This window comes from Erithacus rubecula (genome assembly GCF_903797595.1).
Source record: "Erithacus rubecula genome assembly, chromosome: 6".
Lineage (NCBI taxonomy): Eukaryota > Metazoa > Chordata > Aves > Passeriformes > Muscicapidae > Erithacus > Erithacus rubecula.
This window is the reverse complement of record NC_136688.1, coordinates 51297693-51318021: the sequence shown is the minus strand read 5'-3', so window position 1 is coordinate 51318021 and position 20329 is coordinate 51297693. Positions and strand designations below refer to the sequence as shown.

The 20329-nt window shown below is 40.3% G+C and overlaps 1 protein-coding gene across 8 annotated transcripts in view; it reads right to left on the bottom strand.

Annotated features, from left to right (window-relative positions):
* Window positions 1–6811, bottom strand: part of KLC1 (kinesin light chain 1) — a 45532-nt gene extending 38721 nt beyond the window's left edge. For 5 of the 8 annotated variants that reach the window (XM_079308906.1, XM_079308908.1, XM_079308910.1 and 2 more), the window contains exon 1: window positions 6467–6811. The gene's annotated coding sequence lies outside the window, so the exon portion shown is untranslated. The remainder of the gene's footprint in view (window positions 1–6466) is intronic. The other 3 variants (XM_079308911.1, XM_079308912.1, XM_079308913.1) reach the window with 1 other exon arrangement.
* Between the last annotated feature and the right edge of the window lie 13518 nt (window positions 6812–20329).

Sequence of the window (20329 nt, the reverse complement as noted above, 5' to 3'; positions counted from 1 at the left end):
GCTGCAAGACAAAAAAAGGAAAAGAAAAAATAGAAGTCAGCAAGCATATTTTCAAGCTATTTGTTATCCTAACAAATGGGTGTGGATCAAGATTCAATGGCCACACAAAGTAAAAGCAGTCACTGTAATTCAAACCCCACCAACTGCTGCTTTCAAAAATGGGCTGTGCATCTTTGCTCTCCACCTGCATTCAGCACAAATTTCAAACCCAAGAGTTTTTTCTTTAGTTAAACAATGTATTCCAACAGCCAAATTTTAAGTGTGTGCTAAAATTAACATGGAGGATATGATTTTTACTTAAAACTCCTGGGAGAAAAATTTATACTAACTGATTAAAAAGTACCAAAGTAATTGATTGATTAATCTGCCTTTATCTGGTTTCTAAATAATGGAAAGGAGATGTATTTAAGAAACAGCAAATTAATCAGACTCTGACACAAAGTTACAATGTGGTGTCTCTTGTCTTTTCAAAAGGTATAGAATGGATAACAAATCCTTTAAAAATTAGGACGTTTGGCTATGGCACCTGTAAGTACCATAAGAAAACATCACATATCATCTCTGTATGATTTCTCAAGCCCTTAGGAGTGCCAACCAAGGGCAGTATCATGTGTTCCAGAATGCTCCCAGATCAGAATTTTATGAAGCAGTTTAATTACATCCTCTCTCTGTTAAACACAATTCTGCCTTATCACAGGTATAGTGCTCAAGCTCACACATCTAATCTTCCCAAAAACATCACTCCTCAAAATTAGCATGTCTTTCTGGGGATTCATTCCCTTATATCTCTAGTAAGACCTTTAGTTCACCATCATGTAAGCTAACACACTGCAAATCATCACAACTTCTGCATTCCTCCATGTTTCAATACAGTAACATTCATTGTACTGAACGCTACTATACTGAATTGGGCTACTACATCCAGGGAAATGGCAAATATATACAACAGCACATTCTTTTATTTTCCACACATTATTGCCTTCTATGTTCAGAGGAATTTAGAGACAGAAACAGCCACTGAATCATCTGGTCTGGCTTCCTGCAAACACCAGACCATGAGCATTCTTTCACTCACCAAGGCTATGGGCAGACATAACAACCTGGAAATGCTCCTCTCCCAGCCATACATTTCATTCACATCCCTGTCCACAATATATCAAAATAAAGGTATGTGCCTTTTAGTGGATTATTTTACTGTCAGAAGTGAGGAGACAGAAAAGAGAAAAGGTCCAGGCCATAAACACAACCAAAATACAACTATTTCCCCAGGCTGCCATGCAGCAAGCTGTGTTGATAGAACAAGTACAAGGGAACAAGCAGCAGGACTGTGGAACTACATAAACCAACACTGAGATGGAAGAACATTTCATCTACATCCTTAGAGATCAATTATATATTCCTATTCTGTCAACAGAAACATTACTGGAGGTTGTAGTCCCCCTCCTAGATCAAAACTGTAACCTCCCCTATGTCCTCCCAGATTACCATCCCACCAGGTGCATTAATCTGACTGCACTTTGCCACTGTGAGGGAGAGATGAATCTGCTTCTTTCATCAACCTTTCTCCCTTTAAACAGACACAATATGTGACTGGGAGCTGGGGGAGAGCAGGGTGAAACATCCAGTTTAAGCACAAGAAGAAATGAAACATTAAAGACTAAAATCCACTGGTGGCAAGGCCAGGAGGGATGACAAAGTAACAGCAGCCTCTCTGAAATGGAAGCTGCTCAAGCAAAAAGAGAAAGACAAAACTGTGGCTTTCCCACACTATTCAGGCTGACATTGTTTGATAATGGAACATCCATAAAAGCACTTAATCTTAAAATAATATTATATTTAGAAAAAAAACAAAAAGAAAACAGCAAACCACACCAACACACACCCTGCTCCTCCCTGCCAGTCCCTAATCTGTATGACATGGTTTGCAAATCATTCAGCTACTGTCAGCTGGAAGGAGCAAACTCAAGATACAGAGCAGGAATGCAGTTACTTCAATCCTTTACAAAGCTAAAAACCACACCCTCTGCACTGTGAAACAGCTCACAAGTTCACATCATAGCACACTGCCAGCAATCTTAATTTTCTGTTAACATTAAGTACTTAACTACTGCATACAAATACAGATAAGAATGAAAATAATACTTTATCTGGTAGTCCTGAAAACCATATGTATTGTCCTTTAAAAGACTAATTTGTAGATAAAACTTTTTAAATAGTATAAAGAAGTTGGTTTATGTCAGACATTTCCTGAACTTCTGAACATTAGTAAGTGCAGTGTTAACTTTTCAAATGTTTGCTGGGGTACATCACCTAGTGAATGTAATATAATTAGCTACCATCCCAACCCTACAGATAAGTAAGGAAGGAAGTACTACCTGCTAGATTGGTGACATCCTTTGTTGTAGTCACTTTAAAATTTGATAAAATCAGCCAGGTTTCTGACATAATCCCAGAAAGAAAATCTAAACATGATAAATTTGGTTTATGGTGGGTATTTACAAAATAATCAAAATATTAAACTGCTCACTTTTAAGTCTATCCACAAAAGATATTTTACTGCTTTCACTTCTAAGGAAGACTTGATACTGAGAAACCATGTACAAAATATGCCCATTTAAGCAGACAGCAGAGAGAAAGCATTTATACTGGAAATATAAAATGGCATGATCCCATGTTTCCTCATTTTGAGCAAGAAACACGACCAACAATAATTATTTGACAAACTAAATTCATTTTAATTCTACATACATGCCAAATGCCAAAATACAGCTTCCAGAGTAAAGATTGTTTCTTACTGCAGTTAAATAGCAGCATCCCTAGGAGATAAGCTCCTAGCTTCAAAGAAACAGTGATTAAATCAACACACTGATACTATTAGTTGTATCTGTTTTCCTAGCTGACTGAATCTGAAGAAACTGTCAAATATCAGACACTGTCTTTATACATTTAAAGAAATCAGCATCTCTAACGTTAACTGCTTCAGTGTTGATCCTCTGTTCACATTCCCAAATATATTATCTGTACTAGAGGCATACACACTACCTTCAGTCCTCATGCTTGACCTTTCAGTCTGGCCTCTATTACTAAGCATGTTAATTGTCTAGCACAAAAAAGTCCCATGTATAGTGTCATCTCATGCCTGATGACTACAAAACACCTCACATAAAACCCTCTGGAAGTAATTCCTGTATCACTGAAAGCATCTGCAAATCTGGCTCTAATCCTCAGAATGAAGTGCCCAATTTAAATCCTGGAAGATGACAACAAATATCTCAGCAAATCCAAGTCAGAAAAAGGGCACCTTTTTCTGGTCTGCCATTAATTTAGCAACTTTTCAAAGGAACCCTACTTCCTTCTACATCCTACTTTCAGAAAGGAAAATGTTTAACTTAATAAAATACTGGAAAGATTTTATTACCACGAAAATACCTGAAGCTGACTCTGACTCAGGATAACTACTACAACCAGTTCTATTTTGAAGTCAAATAGGATTCTTTTTAGAGTGAACAAGGTGTCTCTGACTGATACTTGGGTACAACAAATATGTTCATCATGCTTTTGCTTAAAGGAAAATCAAAGCTAACATTGAAAATAAATGTTTTTCTAAACTTTGGTCAAGGTAAATACTGTGTTCTTGTAAAACAATTAGAAATACTTCTTAAACACTAATTATTATGAAGGCTGAATTAAGAGAAAGCCTGTGGCTACCCACTTCACTGCAATGATAATGGAATTGGTCCATTTTTACAACAGTTGTGTCATACTGAACAACACCCTGGAAGCACACTGACTACAAAGGATGTTAATGTAACTACACCTAGCATGCTTGTCCCCATCACTATCTGCTACTCTGCTCTTCAACACTGAATAGAAAAGAACACTTTGCTTATTTATGAATTCACCCAAATTTCTATATTTTTCACTCCTCTTACAGAAACTCTATTTCATAAGTATGCGTACACCAAATTGAGTTTTAAAATAATCATGAGCTATGCAGCTGGAGAGATGCTATTAATCCCAGAGTAAATCCAATTGCACGTCTGCCAGAGAAGTCAAACAGAAGAAGAGATGAAAGAGTAACTACACAAGTCCACATTTCAAAAGAAACAGAAGCTGCATTAAATGGACTCAGACCTGAATATAAGGCTAAGTATCTCCCCAAACTCCCAATTAAATAAGAGACATATGTAGGCATGTGTGCATACAGAAATAGATAGAGAGAGATACGTGCACTGTATGAGCAGCACACAAGTGAGAGGTTTCTGACATTACCATAGCAAGCTCTCCACAAACACAGGAAGCAGCAATTGTCCTTCTATGCCTTAAACATCTGTACAGTTTATTTTGATCTATGTCAAAACCATTCAGATTGTGTTTAGGACTCCTGCGCATTTAATTACAAATTATGTATGTGATTGCCCTGTTGTCAAACACAGACCTTTTAAAAGAATCCATTTCCATTAATAAGGCATTACTAACTGTATCATAGGAATTTGACAAACAATTCATGAGGCTGTTTCACAGGACCTTTGCAGGTTAACTTTATTCTCTTTTTTATTTATATATGGTAGCAAGTAAAGGGAATCTATACTTCAATTGCTGCTAGAATTTGTGATTACTGGAATTGTCCAGCTGCATTATCATCCTTCAGAAACGTGAAGGTTGCCAAACTTCAACTGCAACATGATGCAGAAATTATACTGCATTGATGAGCAAGTTTCAGGAACAGACAATTTAAATTCCCTGCATTTACCCACATGCTTCTGCATGATGTGAAATGCCTACCTAAATGGAACTGCCAGAGCTCTCCATAGCTGTTCTAATTTCATGGCAAAGATCTTCCTAAACCATGTGGTCACAAAAATAATTGTGCAAGTGACTTACAAGGTCTTCTGCTCAGCCTCACCAGATGGATCAGCTTTCTCTTTGCTGCCAGTAAATGCTGAATGTGTAACTTCCAATTGTATCTGTAATCCCAGGGTTATAACATCCTCTATCGTGTTTCGCTGAAGCTTTGGAATTCATACTCAATTAAAATCAAGCTATTTTCCAAAAGAGTTTTAAATCAACTGTGCATTCTAAAAGGTGTTGCTTTTAGTTTTGTTGTTTGGTTTGTTTTTTTTTTTTTAATCAAAATGCTAAGCTGTCTAAAATCTCGAAGGTTCCCCTTTAGCTTCCAACGGACACTCTTTGTGCATAAGTTTTCTATTTAAGTGATGAGCAAATGCAAAAGTGGAAGTGAAAGACACAATTACTTTGCAGAGTAATTGTTGTTAAACCTTCTGCCAAGCACAAAAAAAAAAGCTTAAAAAAATTTTTAACTCTTTTCTTGTATTTTCATGTGCAAACGTGAAAGCATACTATATAAATGACACTGGCTCACAATTTTGCTGTTCAAAGCAAACTGGATCAACAGACTTTCCCTTTTTCCTAATCGGTTTTGTTTACTGAGTCTGTATTCTGACTTCGTGACCAGTATTTTGAGTACTGATACTACTATTATGCCATATCCACTAACTAAAATCACTACCACGGGAGGGAAAAGAAAAACAAAAGAGCAAGAGTACCATCATTGATTTAGCCACCTTCAAAAAGCCACACCAGAGTATCACACTAGGTGATGCCACCTTGGTAATTAAAATATGCTTCAATATGCCTAGAACACAGAATTCAATAAAGTGTCAAGAAGTTTCCTTCTTCTGATTACATACTGCTATGCAGATCTACAAATCTAGCATCTTGTTACTTAGAAACATCAGAAAGACTAAAGCAAAATGAGTAAGATTTTAAAGTGTCTTTCAACCAATCTCTGTTCTAAAGATACAGTTAGTTATCAATTACATCAATTATGTGTTTTTGTTAGAATAACATATTTCCAACAAATTCTTCCCTCATTTTAGAGGTGCAGAAATCCGGGCAAGACCTAAGTCTGTATGAATCGCCTCCGACCACAGCAGGGCAGGTGACCTACAATGTATAAATCGGGTCACTGTGTACAAAGCCCAAAGAAGCCCTGTCCTCGCCTCGCCTTGCACCAGCTGGGCAGGGGCAGCGGCACAGCCCCGGGGGGCGCAGACAAAGCCCGCACGGCCGGAGCCGCAGGCCGAAGCCTCCAGCCCGCTCTGCCCGCTCCCTCCCAGGGCGGCGCCCGCCGCAGCACCGAGGGGAGCCGCCAGAGGAAACGGGGACAAAGCCGAGCCCATGCCATCCCCAGGCACGTACCCTGCCCGCAGCCCAGCGCAACTGACCAAACGCCAGAAACAGCCTCCCCAAAATGCCACCCCGCCCCGGGCGCGGGCAAGGACGGGGCCGGCTGTCAGCGCCGGCGCTGCGGGGGAACCGGGGGCCCGCGCAGCCTTTTGTTGTTTGCGCAGCGGCGGATAAAAAGGGAGAGGAACAGAACACCCCACGCACCCGTACCCAAACACACGCGCCCGGCCCGGCCCGGGCGGCTCCCCCCGCTCACCGCTCGGTGCTGCAGCTCGGGCGATGTGCGCAGCGCTCGCTGGGGCGGCGGGGGCCGCGCAGCCCGGGGCGGGGAGGCGGCCGGAGGAGGATGTCAGCGATGGGCGGGCGAAAGGGAGGAAGGAAAAGGGTTTTTTAGGGGGGAGAGAGGACCGGAGAGAGGGAGGGAAGGCAAGAAAGAAGCGAATCAGCACCGCGGCGCACCCGGTGCTTCCCGCAAGGCGCTGGCAGGGCCACGGTACTCGGCGCCGGCGGAGCGGGCGCTGACAGCTGCCGGCAGCCGCCACCACCGCCCCGGCTGCTGCTGCTGCGGCTGCGGCCGCCGCCCCTGTCCCGCCCCGCGCTCCTCTCCCTCCTCCCCGCCCGCCCCGCCTGACATGGCGGCGCCCCCCTTCTCCCACAAGCGCCCGCGCGCCCTTCTCTGCCAGCGCCCCCCTCATGGCGTCATCCCTGCCCGGCAGCGGGCAGCGCCCGTGGATGCTCTGCGGGAGCGCAGGGGCTCAGGTGCATCCCGAGGCTGCCGGTGCGGGCCGCGCTAAACCTTGCTGAGATTCGCCTCGTCTGCCTCAAGTGGATGTCAGTGGAGAGCAGATGCCGGTGTTTCCTCAGGGCGCCCTCGGTGACACTGGGAGGGTTTCGCTCCAGACCGGGCATCGCCGCTGATGCTCTTGGCGCTGGTTTGACCTACTGCAGAGGAAAGAAGTTCAGGGTTATGGTGACTGTAGGACTCGTGAAACTGATTCCCCCATCTCAGTCGAATGCCTCTGGGACAATTTTCCATTCCCTTTAAAAAGAACATTGAGGTGCTGGAGCATGTCCAGCAAAAGGCAGCAAGGCTCGTGAAAGGTCTGGAAAACGTGTCTTATGAGGAATGGCTGAGGGACCGGAGTTGGTTCAGTTTCAGGAAGAGGAGGCTCAGGAGGAACCTCGCCACTCCGGAATAGGTTGCCCAGGGAGGCGGTGGAGCCACCCCTGGAGGTGTCCAAGAGTAAAATGGATATGGCACTGGACAATGTGGTTCAGTGGTTATGGGGTTACAGGGGCAGTGCTGGGGAATGGTTGGATAATCTTGAAGATCTCTTCCAACCATGACTATTAAATGTGCTTGAAAATCTCCGCATGTGCAGCGGCTCATGGAGCAACAGGCTGAAGGATGAGTTCTGTGTGCAAGGCTGGGCTCCCACATAGAGCTCAGTGCACGTTGCTAATACATTTCAATGCCTTTGTCTTTGTTCTGAATGGAAGTGAAAAATCTCTGCTCTTACACAGGTTTACACATGAAAAGTAAGACTTCTGTGAGAACTCAGTGACTCTTGTCACAAAAACTATTTCTTTGCAGCTTCCAATTTCATTCCCACACTCGCTAGAGAGGATGGAAAGGCCACAGTGTGTTCTTCGGCTTATGTTCCACTAAGTAGAAGGTAAACTCAGAAAGGAAAGATGGAAGGAATTGAGGTCTAAAATAGAAAAAGGAAAAAACAAAGGAAAAAAATTAAATATAGCAAAACAGTAAAATGTACATTGTAAATCACCAGGGATTAGTGACAATCTAACTTTATGAGTTATATTATATATTACATTATATATATTATATGTATATATCAGCATTATCACCTGAGCTCCACATAGAATAGAATGGCATCATTCAGTTGGAGGGGACTGCAATAACCATCTAGTCCCTGCAGTACATACAGGGAATCATAACCTAATAGAAAACATAGAGGTATAGTGGTAAATCAAAATATGCAGCCTCACCTAAGTGGTAATATTTAAAATATTCAAGGAAAGCAGAGCTTACATGTGTTTCCCTTCACATACAATGCTGAGCAACTCTACAGAACAGCAGATGTGAGAACAAGAGTGAGAAGGCAAGACTTGTAAGAATAAGCAAGAAGTCAGAAAAGGAATCAATTCTAATGCTGTTGTCAAAGAGGCAGAAGAACAGGAAGTCACAGAAGCTCACAAGAAACAAAGCAAAGTTAGGGGAACATGGATAGTCTGCAGACTGCAATACAGAGAATCACTGCTGCATTTGAAAAGCTGAGGGAAATAAAGTATATACCTTCTGAATAACACTTTCTGATTGATATTTTACACAAATCAAGCTGTCCAGCAAAACCCAATTTTGATACAAGTATTTCCAAGCAGCAGTTTCTTGTGTTCTTCATCTCCATTTAAAACTTTTCTCTGGGAATTTTTTGTTAATGGTTTCGTTTTGAGAGGCAATACAACCTAACTATAACAATGTGAAATATGTATTTGCACAGTATATGAAATGGGAAAAAAGATTGAAGGGTATTCCTTTATGCAAACTATATTTTAAAGAGTTATGCCAATTGGTTCACAGGTTGAGAGTATTCTCATGAATATGGAAGAGATTTAATTAAAAATAGAACATGCCCTAATTACATAATTATGCAAGAGAACTGATTCAAAGGAATCACTCCTGCCTTTTGAATAAACAATATTCATTGCTTTCTTCCTATCACACATTTGCTTTAAAAGATTTCCTGCAATTAGCTGCTTACCCCAGGGATGTGAGTATCTCTGAACAAAGCAACTACTCCAGCTATGACCCTGATTCATAATATGCCAGCTAATCAAGTATATGCATCCTGGCAATTTCCCACATAAACAGCACACTATAAGCTCCCTCCTGCAGGAAGGTTGATTAGCTCAATGGAGCTATAGTGCAGTGTTACTCCTCTCTGTTTATGGCATGCAGCAGAAGATAGACACAGGAGAAACTTAGTGAAGATGATTTTTCCTCAAGCTACTGCTGACCTGAAATAGCCAGAGAGTTCCTCTTCATTTGGATCTTGTTTTTCCTGTCTCATCTACATGAGAATTACCCAGGTTCATCTAGCAGTAAAAACTATTCACTGTCCACATTTCCATTTTCTCTTAAGGAACTAGTTATGATGCATGCCCTGATTTTTGGATTAAATTATCGAGACACGCTGTCTCTAGTATATTACAGAATCACAGAATCAATTTGGGAAAGACCTCTGAGATCATCAAGTCCAACCTATGACCAAACATCACCATGTCAACTAGACCATGGCACTAAGTGCCATGTCCAGTCTTTGCTTAAACACCTTCAAGGATGGTGACTTCTATGATTCTTTGCCTATCACCAGCAAGGTCACCATGTGACAACACATTTTTGCAGACTTCTGAGTGCATACCAAAACAAAGTCCAAAACCACATTATTTACAATGCTGGATTCTTTAGTCTCAATATACCAATTTCCCTCTTCTCCTGGAAGAGAGAAGGAGGTTTGTCATTCACAGTGGGAGAGCAAAAAGCAAACAGTTCAACTAATGCAGCACAAAGCTCTTTGGTTTTTGAAGTGCAACAGTGTGAGAAATATACACAGCAAACTGAGGTCAGCTTAACTGACAGACTGAGGTCATCCACAGATGGGGCAAGCCTCTAAAGAAATTCAGGTTCACTTAATTTAAGAAGTGTGGGTCATTTTATTTTACCATTTGTGATGAGTTGATGCTGGCCAAATGCCACCAGCACACCATTGCATTTAAAATATATTCTTCTGTCTTAGAGGATCTTCCCACCAAAAGGGAATTTTATTTTTTTGCAATCTAATCTTGTAGTCTATAAAATCTATGACTTCAGTTTAGAAATATGGGCCACAATAAAGTATTACATTGGAATAATTTCAACTGCTGATAAAGTACTGTTTAAAAGCATCCTGGTGATAATAAATATTGAAAGGCCAGATTCAGCAACCTGTCTGGCTTTTCATCACAACCACTTGACAGTTGCATATGTTTTTAGTTTGTATTTCCTACAAGAACATTCTTTATGGAAAAGAGGAAACATAAAACCCAGTGCTCCAGACTGAGAAGCATCAAGTACACAGTCCCAGGCACAATTTCAGCCCAACTCTTTTGTTCATATGTGCAGTTACTGCATGCAGAGCTACCTTTTTATCAGGGAATTCAGACACTTTGGGGTGAAAGGACTATGTTTTGCTTTGCTTGACCCATTGTCAAATGCCTGAACTTACCATTGGGAACCCACTGTCAGGCAAGGCATTAATTCTAAGTAAAATAAACACTGATCATGATCCTGCTTCCCAAGTCAAAAAGCTTTATTTACATGCAAGTGAATTCTCCTTTTTCAGAGTCACAAGGATTTCTAGGAAGCTGTAACAAATGAAAGCCAGTTTGCTTTTCCCTGCTGCTTTCTCTCCACAGAGAAATAACAAGGAAATAAAGCGTGCAGTGTTAATTCAAGTTTTAACAGTTAATTTCTGTTATATTTTTTAAAACAAAGCAGGATACTTGCACTGGACATTTTGTTAACAAGATATTTTTTCATCTCTCAGTTATACAGAGCTGTGCTGCTGCTAAAGAATATAACATACTGAATGAAAGGTTTAAGCAGCACATTCAGTTAGCTTTAAAACAGTTCTGTTGTGAAAAACAGACTTCTAAACCTCAGGTTTAGAAAAAGCTAGAGAATTTGCATGTGAATATTAATGTGAACATAGAAGAAAATACTAGACAATTTCAGCAACACAGCTATATTTATATATCCCAATTTCCATTGTTATCTTCAAAGTAGTAAGTGAACAAGGAGCTAAGGATTCCACCCTTTGACAAGTTCTAATACTCTGTGCTATTTGAGTTTACAGAGTGTCAGTATTCTCCAAGATCCTACTTTAAACATCAACATTCTGAACAGGTTAGGGATTTACAGAAGAGAGGTTGTGATGATAATTAGACTTGTATTTTTACTCCCTGTATTCAAGGAATAGGTTGCCACCTCTACGAGGGAATGCTAACACCACTATATACTCACTATTCCCCACCAGCAGTTTCTGTTCTGCCTTCTGTCATGCCTCTCATTTCATTGAAAGATGAAGCAACTTTCTTCCTCACTTGTTTCCATGTTCCATAGTCAGCCGATGGCTGACTACCAGCATCTTTCTAGCTTGGAAATACTCCCTTCTCCATATTCACTCTGCATGATTTTTAGTGCTTATGCATGAAGAAAGATAACATTCCATTTATGTTCCTCCTTTCCTTCCTCCCTCCATACTTTCACTTCTCAGTGAGCTTATTCTCTCCTGGGGTTTCAGTTGCTCATTCAAGGTTATGAGGATTATTAATTGCTGTATATGAGTCACAGAAAGTTACATTTATTTCTGTATTCACCTACCTCAGCCACTGAACCATTGCAGAAGTGCATTAGATCCTGCAGAGGAAATAAAAACCAGTCTGTTGATGGAATATCAGCCTTGATCACTACTGGAATAATAACATTCAGTCTGTGGTACAGTACTTCCTGTTCACCCTCCTATATCCTTACTTCCCAACTATGACTCAGCTCCCTTTTTTACCTTTATGTTAGGATAAGGCTAGTATTATTAGGAAAAAAGTTTATTCCACAAACACAACAAACAGACTCTTCCAAACACAAAATCATGTATCTTTGTTCAAACCCAGGAATGTGGAGGTAAAAGCAGGGGGGAAAAAGGATCACCTTTACTGATTTCTAAGTGCCTTTGTGCTTTCTTATTGCTTCCACTATCCCCTTCCCTTTCTTAGAACACCAGCTCTTTATTACCTATATGGTTTGTCAGCATTCCTTTAGAGATCTGCTAATTCATCCAGTTTGGCTGACAGATTACTTGCAATTAGATTAGGTGAGACTCTTTCTGTGGTAATTTCAGTAGTCACTGTAGGATCCTTGGCAAAGGAGATTTTTAGATAACCTTTTCTCATTAAATCATCCAGAGTTTCATAATGAAAAATGCTTTTTCCTAAAAAAAACCCAAAACAAAACAACCAACCTGTGAGGGTTGTAATTTCAGTTATACACCAGTGTAAATCTGCAATAATTTCATTAAGCAGTGTAAGATTTTTCTTATTTTGAGAAGTGAAACTTTGAAAATATAGGAAAAGTACTATTTTTTCCCCAATCAACATCAGGCAGAGTCACAGACTAGAGTATAAACTTGCCTCAGCACCAGGAAAACTGGTGTTTCCTCACACAGATATAGGAGATCTATTCTCTTTATTCTCACTGAGGTTCCCACATGCATTTCAAGAAGCTGTGATTTTTCAGATGCTGCCTTTTATTAAAGCTTATGCATAAGCTAATCACAAGAAATGCTAATGCCAGTGTATGCCTGTATGTGACCTTTTCCAAGCAGAAAATTGTACCTACTGATGAAAGAAAGACAACTAAATCTCCAAAGTCTAAAAGCCATGAGAGATAACCACCTAATCTGGTCATTTTCTAAATGTAATTATCAAAGTCCATTGTAAACCAAGCAGGCATCTTGCCCTTCCTGCCCTAGAACATCACTCCTCCACTGTGCATTCTCCAGGGTAATATATACATACAGATATTGTGCCAAATTGTGGGTTTATTTTTTTCCTAGCTCTTTTCCCTGGCTAGTGATTTGCCCCATTTGTCTATGTGTTTGCATTTCTAAGGAAGTCCTCCCAGGTACACTTCTCTTTTATATTTTTAATTAAATTATTGTAGAAAAAGAAGATTCTTCCCTGCATAAATCTCTTAGCTGGTTCTTCCTGCACTCACCTGTGTAGCAGATTCTGCACACCTTACTGCCCTCATGACCATCAATCTGCTTGGCTAAACAAACTGAACTCTTAATCTCTTTACAAGAGATTCTACATCTCCCTGATTATTCAATTTGCCCTTCTCTGCTCCTATCTGCTTCATCTTTCTTGAGCCTAAAGAGCTGCAATTGTTTGTGCTGTGGTCACTATCCAAAATGCTTGTTCCCAAGCCAGATTTATCAGTAACCTCCCTTTCACTTGATGTATTCCTTTTCTGCACATGGCACAGTAGGTGCCAAATTTTTATACCCCTTACTTCTGATGAATGCTTTTATCTCTTCCTTAACTAATGCTGTATATGGAATTATACCAAATTCACTTGGCATCCAAGGTTGATTGGAATTTCTCATTTTTTATTTGGAAGCCATTTTTTATGGAAGGCCATCTTACTTCTATTTTTCATTGTTGGCATTTGTCTTGGTTAAGAGGGTATTTCAGGGGCAGTACCCAGCTGCACTGGGGATTTAATGGTAATATAGTTTGCCCCAAGGGAAAGGGAAATGGAAATGCTTCTGCTGTGTGACAATAGTTTCTGTCATTTCTGTGCCAATGACCAATTATGCCTGTACAGAAAATGGCTTCTCTGAATGTGCCTGTGGCTAGATGGATGGTATACAGGACGTGGGGTTGAGAAGGGCAGAGTCACTCTAAAAATCAATAGCAAACAGAACTGCCTGTGCTAGATATTTTGTTCCTCATCCTGTCTCCTGGGAAACAGAGCAGATGCAGGATAAGGACAGATGATCTTATTCCCAGGGGTTTGGATATGATTCCTCTCTCCTTGCTGCCTCCTTCTTCCTACAGCAAGTATGTACTTTGGAGCTTTTGCTTAACTTTCAGATGCTCTATTTCCTATATTTTCTATTGGAATTTTATATATTTTAATCTGTTTTAACAAGACGTTTTCTTACTTGTTCACAGATAAGTCCACTTAAAAGTATTGAGTTCAAAGACATTTAATGGACACACTCTTAATTTCTTCACAACAACACAGAAGAAAGCAAGATATATACATTACTGGTATCAAGGCTTACACTTAAAACATCAGCAAGGTGATTGCACAATTCACTTCTACAGGATGGAGGTGTGTCCTAGCCCTGCAGGTTTTTCTGTCACCTGAGAGCAAATATTCTTAGGAACTCAATCTATGGACAACCTCCAAAAGCTCTGAGACTGATAGTGAGATAAGAAGAGTTTGAGAAAGGGTTTTAAATGAACTTTGTGCCTTCTCAATCCAATACTACTGCTCCCTGTATGATTTGGACAACCTCAAGGACCTGCCTTTCATGTGATATTCTGCCCAAGACCCCCATGGGGTGCATCTCTAACCTAGCCTACCCACACTCAGTATACTCCCAATATTTAGGGGATGTGAAAGGAAGCCTTAGGAAGTAGCCTTGTAGGTGTATATTTCTGAAGAAAGCAATTCGTCCTACATCCGTGTATTTTATTGACCAGTATAGGTATAAAAAAAAAAAAAAAAAAAAAGTGAAGGGATGCTATTAGTTGACAAATTTGGCAGACACTGTTACATCACATCATGTTCTGAAGGTTTTCCTTGTGCCAAAAAGACTAGATTTAATTTAGGTACTTTAGGTAATTTATGGCTAAGAAGGCAGTTACCTCATTGGTGTGTAGGTCATTACAGATATTCTGAGGCAACAATTTTACTTTACTTTTTTCTTATAAATAGAATTTTAAAGCAGGACTCCTTGGCCTTTGACTTTGGTGGCCAGCTGGGCACAGGAAAATTAGAGCTTGTAGTAATTTCTTTGGAGGAAAAAATCCATGCTGCCATGGTTCTCTACGACACTATTGTCACCTGAAACACCTGGAATGTTTGAGATGTTTTGATTGCAGAGTGCAGTTCACTCTGCCAACCAATTAACTACAACCTCCTGGGAGAGTTCTGGGGAACTGCTGAAACATGCCATATGCAGTACTTTCCATTTTTAATCTGTGTATTTTAACATATGATTATTTCTTAATATCTAAAATAATTATTTTAAATGAAAGCTGAAATTGAAATACATTGAAATTGTTGAATATATTGATATTGATTCAAAGACATATACAGTGCAATTTTGTATCAAAGTCTACCTATTGAAGATAATGCAGCTGTAAACAGGAACTGACACATGCCTCAGTAAAAAAACTAAGAGAAAGCTGGGAACAACTGATAAATATAAATTAGCCATGAAAGTGAAATGTACTGCCTACACAGTGTTACATTTCATATTACATGCTCAAGGGTCATAAAGTACACCATCACCATATGTTTGAAAGCTGCCATGACTCACACCGAATAGGCTGATGAGTAACAGTATCTTCCTTCCCCAGTGTATAAAGCTGACCAGAAATCTACCCTGTAAATGGCTCCATTGTTGGCAGCAGTTCAACGTGCCCCACATCCTTGTAATTAACCACTGAAAAATGGTACTGCCAGGTTTATTGTGCACCAATGCACTCTAAATTCCTTTAAAGGATGGTTCACACATTTGTCATTTCCCATCCCACTAGTTTTGCAGCCAAAGGAGGCTGGAATGCTGTGTTAACCATGTTTTTCATTAATTTCACTTCTTTTCTATCTCTTTGAATTTTTGGTTATGAATTCTGTTGGGTACTGCCCAAAACCAAAGTTTGTATTGTAAACAAGTGAGATTCTAATTTGCATGTAAACATATAGCTGCTATAAAAGCTGAAATGACATTGTTAATTACATACAAAATTGAACATTAAGTGCTAAGTGGCTGTTTGAGAATACCTATAAATTACAGACTCAAGTCAGTAAGTAATAAGCTGCTTTGCTGCTTTTAGAGAAACTGTGAACCTCATGATTTAAAAGCCTGAGAAAAATCTTCCTGAGATGGAAAGTGCTCTGCACGGTGGCAGCTCTTCAGCCACATTGTCCCAGCACCAGCCTGTTTTACTCAGCCCTGTGGTACTCAGATTTATGGCTGAGATACTATGGTAATTTAGACATGCCCAGCAAACCCTTGTGTCACACTGAATAAACCCCTTTTTTCCCAGAAGCAGCAGCAGCACCAGGAGAGAGGCAGCAAACAAATTAATTTTCAGCATCTCTTGTCAATTAAAGTTACTGTACAATATCCTCTGGCGGAACTGATTTTTTTTTTTCTTTGAAGTGAGCTGGAATTCTTCCTTGGCACAAATTGGCACCTGTGGCTATTTACTCATATGTCAGCCTTGTATTTTGTTCTGTTTTCCATGGTGGAATTTTTCATGAGGCCTGAGGAAACTGGAGGTTTTCCAGAATATGACAGTAAAAGTTACATACTATTTTGGTAAATGTGAGAAGAAGATTGATTAATTCAGAAGACATTTTCTTACATATTCATTGGAACTTAGTTTCAATTTTGTCTTCCATTCTTTTAAAATTTTGAACAAATAAGTGTTTTCTCTATTTATTGTATAGCTACTAAGGTCAGAACTGACTTGACTTGGCAACAAATAGTTGCAGACTATTTATGCTGTGTCATACCAGCTATTTTCTACATGACATGCCAGGATAATACAATCACTTGGAAAGCAATCAAGGCAGTCAGTCTCTTTTGAAATTTGAATTTCATGGATTTTGTCTTCTTAAATAGCCTTCACTACCAAGTCTGTTTTGCAAAACAACACATACCCCCTCTGCTCTCTCCCAAGAATTTAGAATTTAGACTTTAATTATTTGAGTCATTCCAGAAATTAAAGTCTGTAGCTTTTCTGGAACCTTTAAAAACAGCCAATGTATGCTACATCCTGATAACCATATGAGAATTTTTCCATGGCAAGGATTTCTTACAATTTGTCAACAGGAAGTTCTTTTACAATGAGATATGAATAGTGACCTGAATTTCTTATGATTCTGGAACTTGTGTTTTGCCTGTTAATGTGTTTTGGCTCAGCTGATGAAAGTATCACAGCCAAGTCTGCAGCTGAATCATATCAGTGGGCTCTTTGGAGGCAGTGGTGTGAACAGAGCCCTGCTGAATGCCAGAGAGCCCTGAGTGGCAGGGGGTGCTGCAAACTCAAGCCAGACATGGTTCATCACAGCAGCTCAGGGCTGCCCTGGCTCAGGCTGCTGCTAATTGCCTCCTGGCAGCCTCAGGAGATGCACACTGACATTTTTGCTGTCTCCTGCTGTCTCAGGCCCTGGTCACAACACACCTGGGACCATCCTATGTATGAAAACCTGCACACACCAGCAAGCAAAATCACTGTGCCTTTCCCTGCAAAATACAAGAAACTCAATTAAATGGGTACTTGGTTTGAACCACAAGCCACAAACACAAGCCAATGTGTGAAATGGACCATGCCTTCAGAGCATTTATGTGGCTTCTAAACCTGATTTTGACTGCAGTAAGTCACTACACAATAATACTTCTTCTGAGTAAGATCAGACTTGAAAATGGATCATGTGGTTTTTTTGCCTTTACTATTTCTAGCCAGATGTACTACTCTTGCACTTCCACAGCATCTGCTGTTTGAATGTATCAGTCAAGTAAACCTCACAATAATTGGGTAAATCTTAATCCATTAATGAATGCAAAGCCAAGGCACAAAGAAGTGATTTATATAATTATGAATACTAATGAGTATGTACTTCAAGATGATTACATTCCATGCACTTATAAACTCTTCTGAAGACATAAACTCTTAAGAAATAAAGTAAGCTATGTTTCCCTTACTAATTTGTTTTTGAGAAATGAACTTGAATATTCAATTATGGGTTTATTATTCTGTGAATCAGTTTGCAGTGATCAGTGGATATTATTTTTAGTATGAAAATGTTATTCGTGCATATTACAGTTCCAGGCATATATTATCCTTTCATGAAAACATTTCAATCTTCCAGTCTTTATGCAAAAGATTGGCCTGTGGGCTCTGCACAGGATGTAAATTAAGTTCTTGTTTGGCTAAATCTGATTATCCTGTAAGGTACCAATCTTGCTCAGTGACAGTAGAAGCTAAGAACTGCAAGCAGGACAGTCCACTTGAAATGGGGCCAGGAAGGGTCACTTTCTAAATAGCAAATCTGAGGTTTGAACTAGATTTTAATATTATCCCTAAGACTGTTTAGTTAAACATAGAAGCTGTCTTCTCCATTGCTTTTAAATATCATAATGATAATGAAATTGAGAAAAGCTCTTCTCTTTTTAAGAAGTTCAGGTCTTTATTAATCATATGTAAAGATGGTGCAATCACTTTAACCTAGGCTTTAGTCAGCTGCAGCTTAATTCCCAACTCCCACTTCCTCTTACTCCTCTCATATTCTATCAAAATTAATGCCCCAATAGAGAAATTCAGTGAATAGCAAAACCCTACACAGATTATCAAAACAAAACCACCTCAAGTCAATACAAACTAAAACTATTTGACTATTACCAAAATACCATTGCTTTATTGTGGACTTAACTGAGTGCATGAGAGAGATCAAAAAGGCATATGCTGACACTACTGAATATGAAATACTGCTGTTCGTTCTGACAGGATTAGCTAAATACTTAAATGGTAAGAACACTCCCCTGTATTTTTTCTATACTCAGAAAATGTGCACAGAAAAGTCACTCTTTGATCTATTTCACTAGCTTCAGTTACTGTAGCAGGCTTTTGTATACATAAAAATTTCATTTTTAGTAGTCTTTGGCATCTCCTTGGCTTTCCTTTGATGTATAAAGGTTTTATGATCAATAATGTCTAAAAGCAGCTGGTGTTATTGCAATTGCTCTGAGTAAAGGAAATATCCCAACAAAAGTAATGCAACACTGGTGAAAATGATACAGCTTTTGGCTATTCACAAATGTAATTATCTCAGTAAATGCATGTGGTTTTCAGTAATGAGATTCAAAATTTCAGATGGATTATTTTTAATAACATCTTTTCACAGTGGTTCTATTAGACATTTTAAATCAGACCTCAACACTTACCTAACAGATAAACAGCTCACTCCCTCAGTAGGTTTTAGATGAAGAGACAGAGCTCCACACAGAATCCTAATGAATTTGAAGGGGGAAAAGGATAAAACCAGGCCTGGAGAAACCCTGGGGGCAACATGCCAGTGTGTGAGGGGTGGTGTGCTGGGGAGTCCTTTCATCTGCTGTCTCGATGGAGATGGGGGATGGAGATCCGTGTGGAGCAGTGGCACAAGGATATTGATGTGTTGAAAACCACAGAAGTGCCTGAGAATCATCACTTGGAAGGTCCTGCTTGACTGACCTGATCTCCTGTGGAGAGGATGAGGGAAAGGCTGTGGATGTTGCCTTCCAGACTACAGTAAAGCTCTGGGTGTTTTCCATAGTATTCTCCTGGAGAAACTGTCTCTCATGGCTTGGATGGGTGCACTCTTCACTGTTAAAAGCTGTCTGGATGGCTGAGTCCAGCATGCTGGTGAATGGAGCTGCATCCATTTAGCATCCAGTCACAAGTAGCATTCCCTAGGGAACCGTGTTGGGGCCAGTTCTGTTTAATATCTTTATCAATGACCAGGATGAGGGCATAGAGGACACCCTCAGTCTGCAGAAGACACCAAGCTGGGCAGGAATGTGATCTGCTGGAGGGCAGGAGGGCTCTGGACAGGCTGGATTGATGGGCCAAGGCCAATAGTGTGAGGGTCAACAAGGACAAACAGAGGTCCTGTCAACAGTGTCTGACCATGAGGCAAGAGTGGCCAAGGCCAGTGGCATCCTGGCCTGTACCAGCAGATCCTGGGCATGACCATTCCCCTGTACTCAGCACTGCTGGGCCACAGCTCAGGGCTGTGTCCAGTTCTGGGCCCCTCAGGTCAGGGACAGGGAGGTGCTGCTGCTCTCTGCCACTGCCCCAAAGGGGGTTCCAAAATCAGTCTCTTCTCCCAAGTCACAAGCAACAGGATGAGAGGAAACGGCTGCAAGCTGCGCCAGGGGAAGTTTAAATGAGATGCTAGGAAAAATTTCTTCAGCAGAAGGGTTGTCAGGCAGCTGAACAGGCTGCTCAGGGAGGTGGCTGAGTCACTGTCTCTGGAGGTGTTTAAAAGACAAAGCAGCTTGCAGCTTAATCCCAGCAAGATCCATTGTATGCTGATATTGGCTTTGGGTGACAAACACTAAAATTACACGTTCAGAAAAGAGTTTTAACTGTGAATTTACAGAAGTACAATCCAAATCTTCCATTTGAATTCCCACAGCTCCCCCATGCCAAACAACACGTATCTGCATGATGAGGCACATTAACTCATCTGACATCGAACTTTTTTCCTTGGATT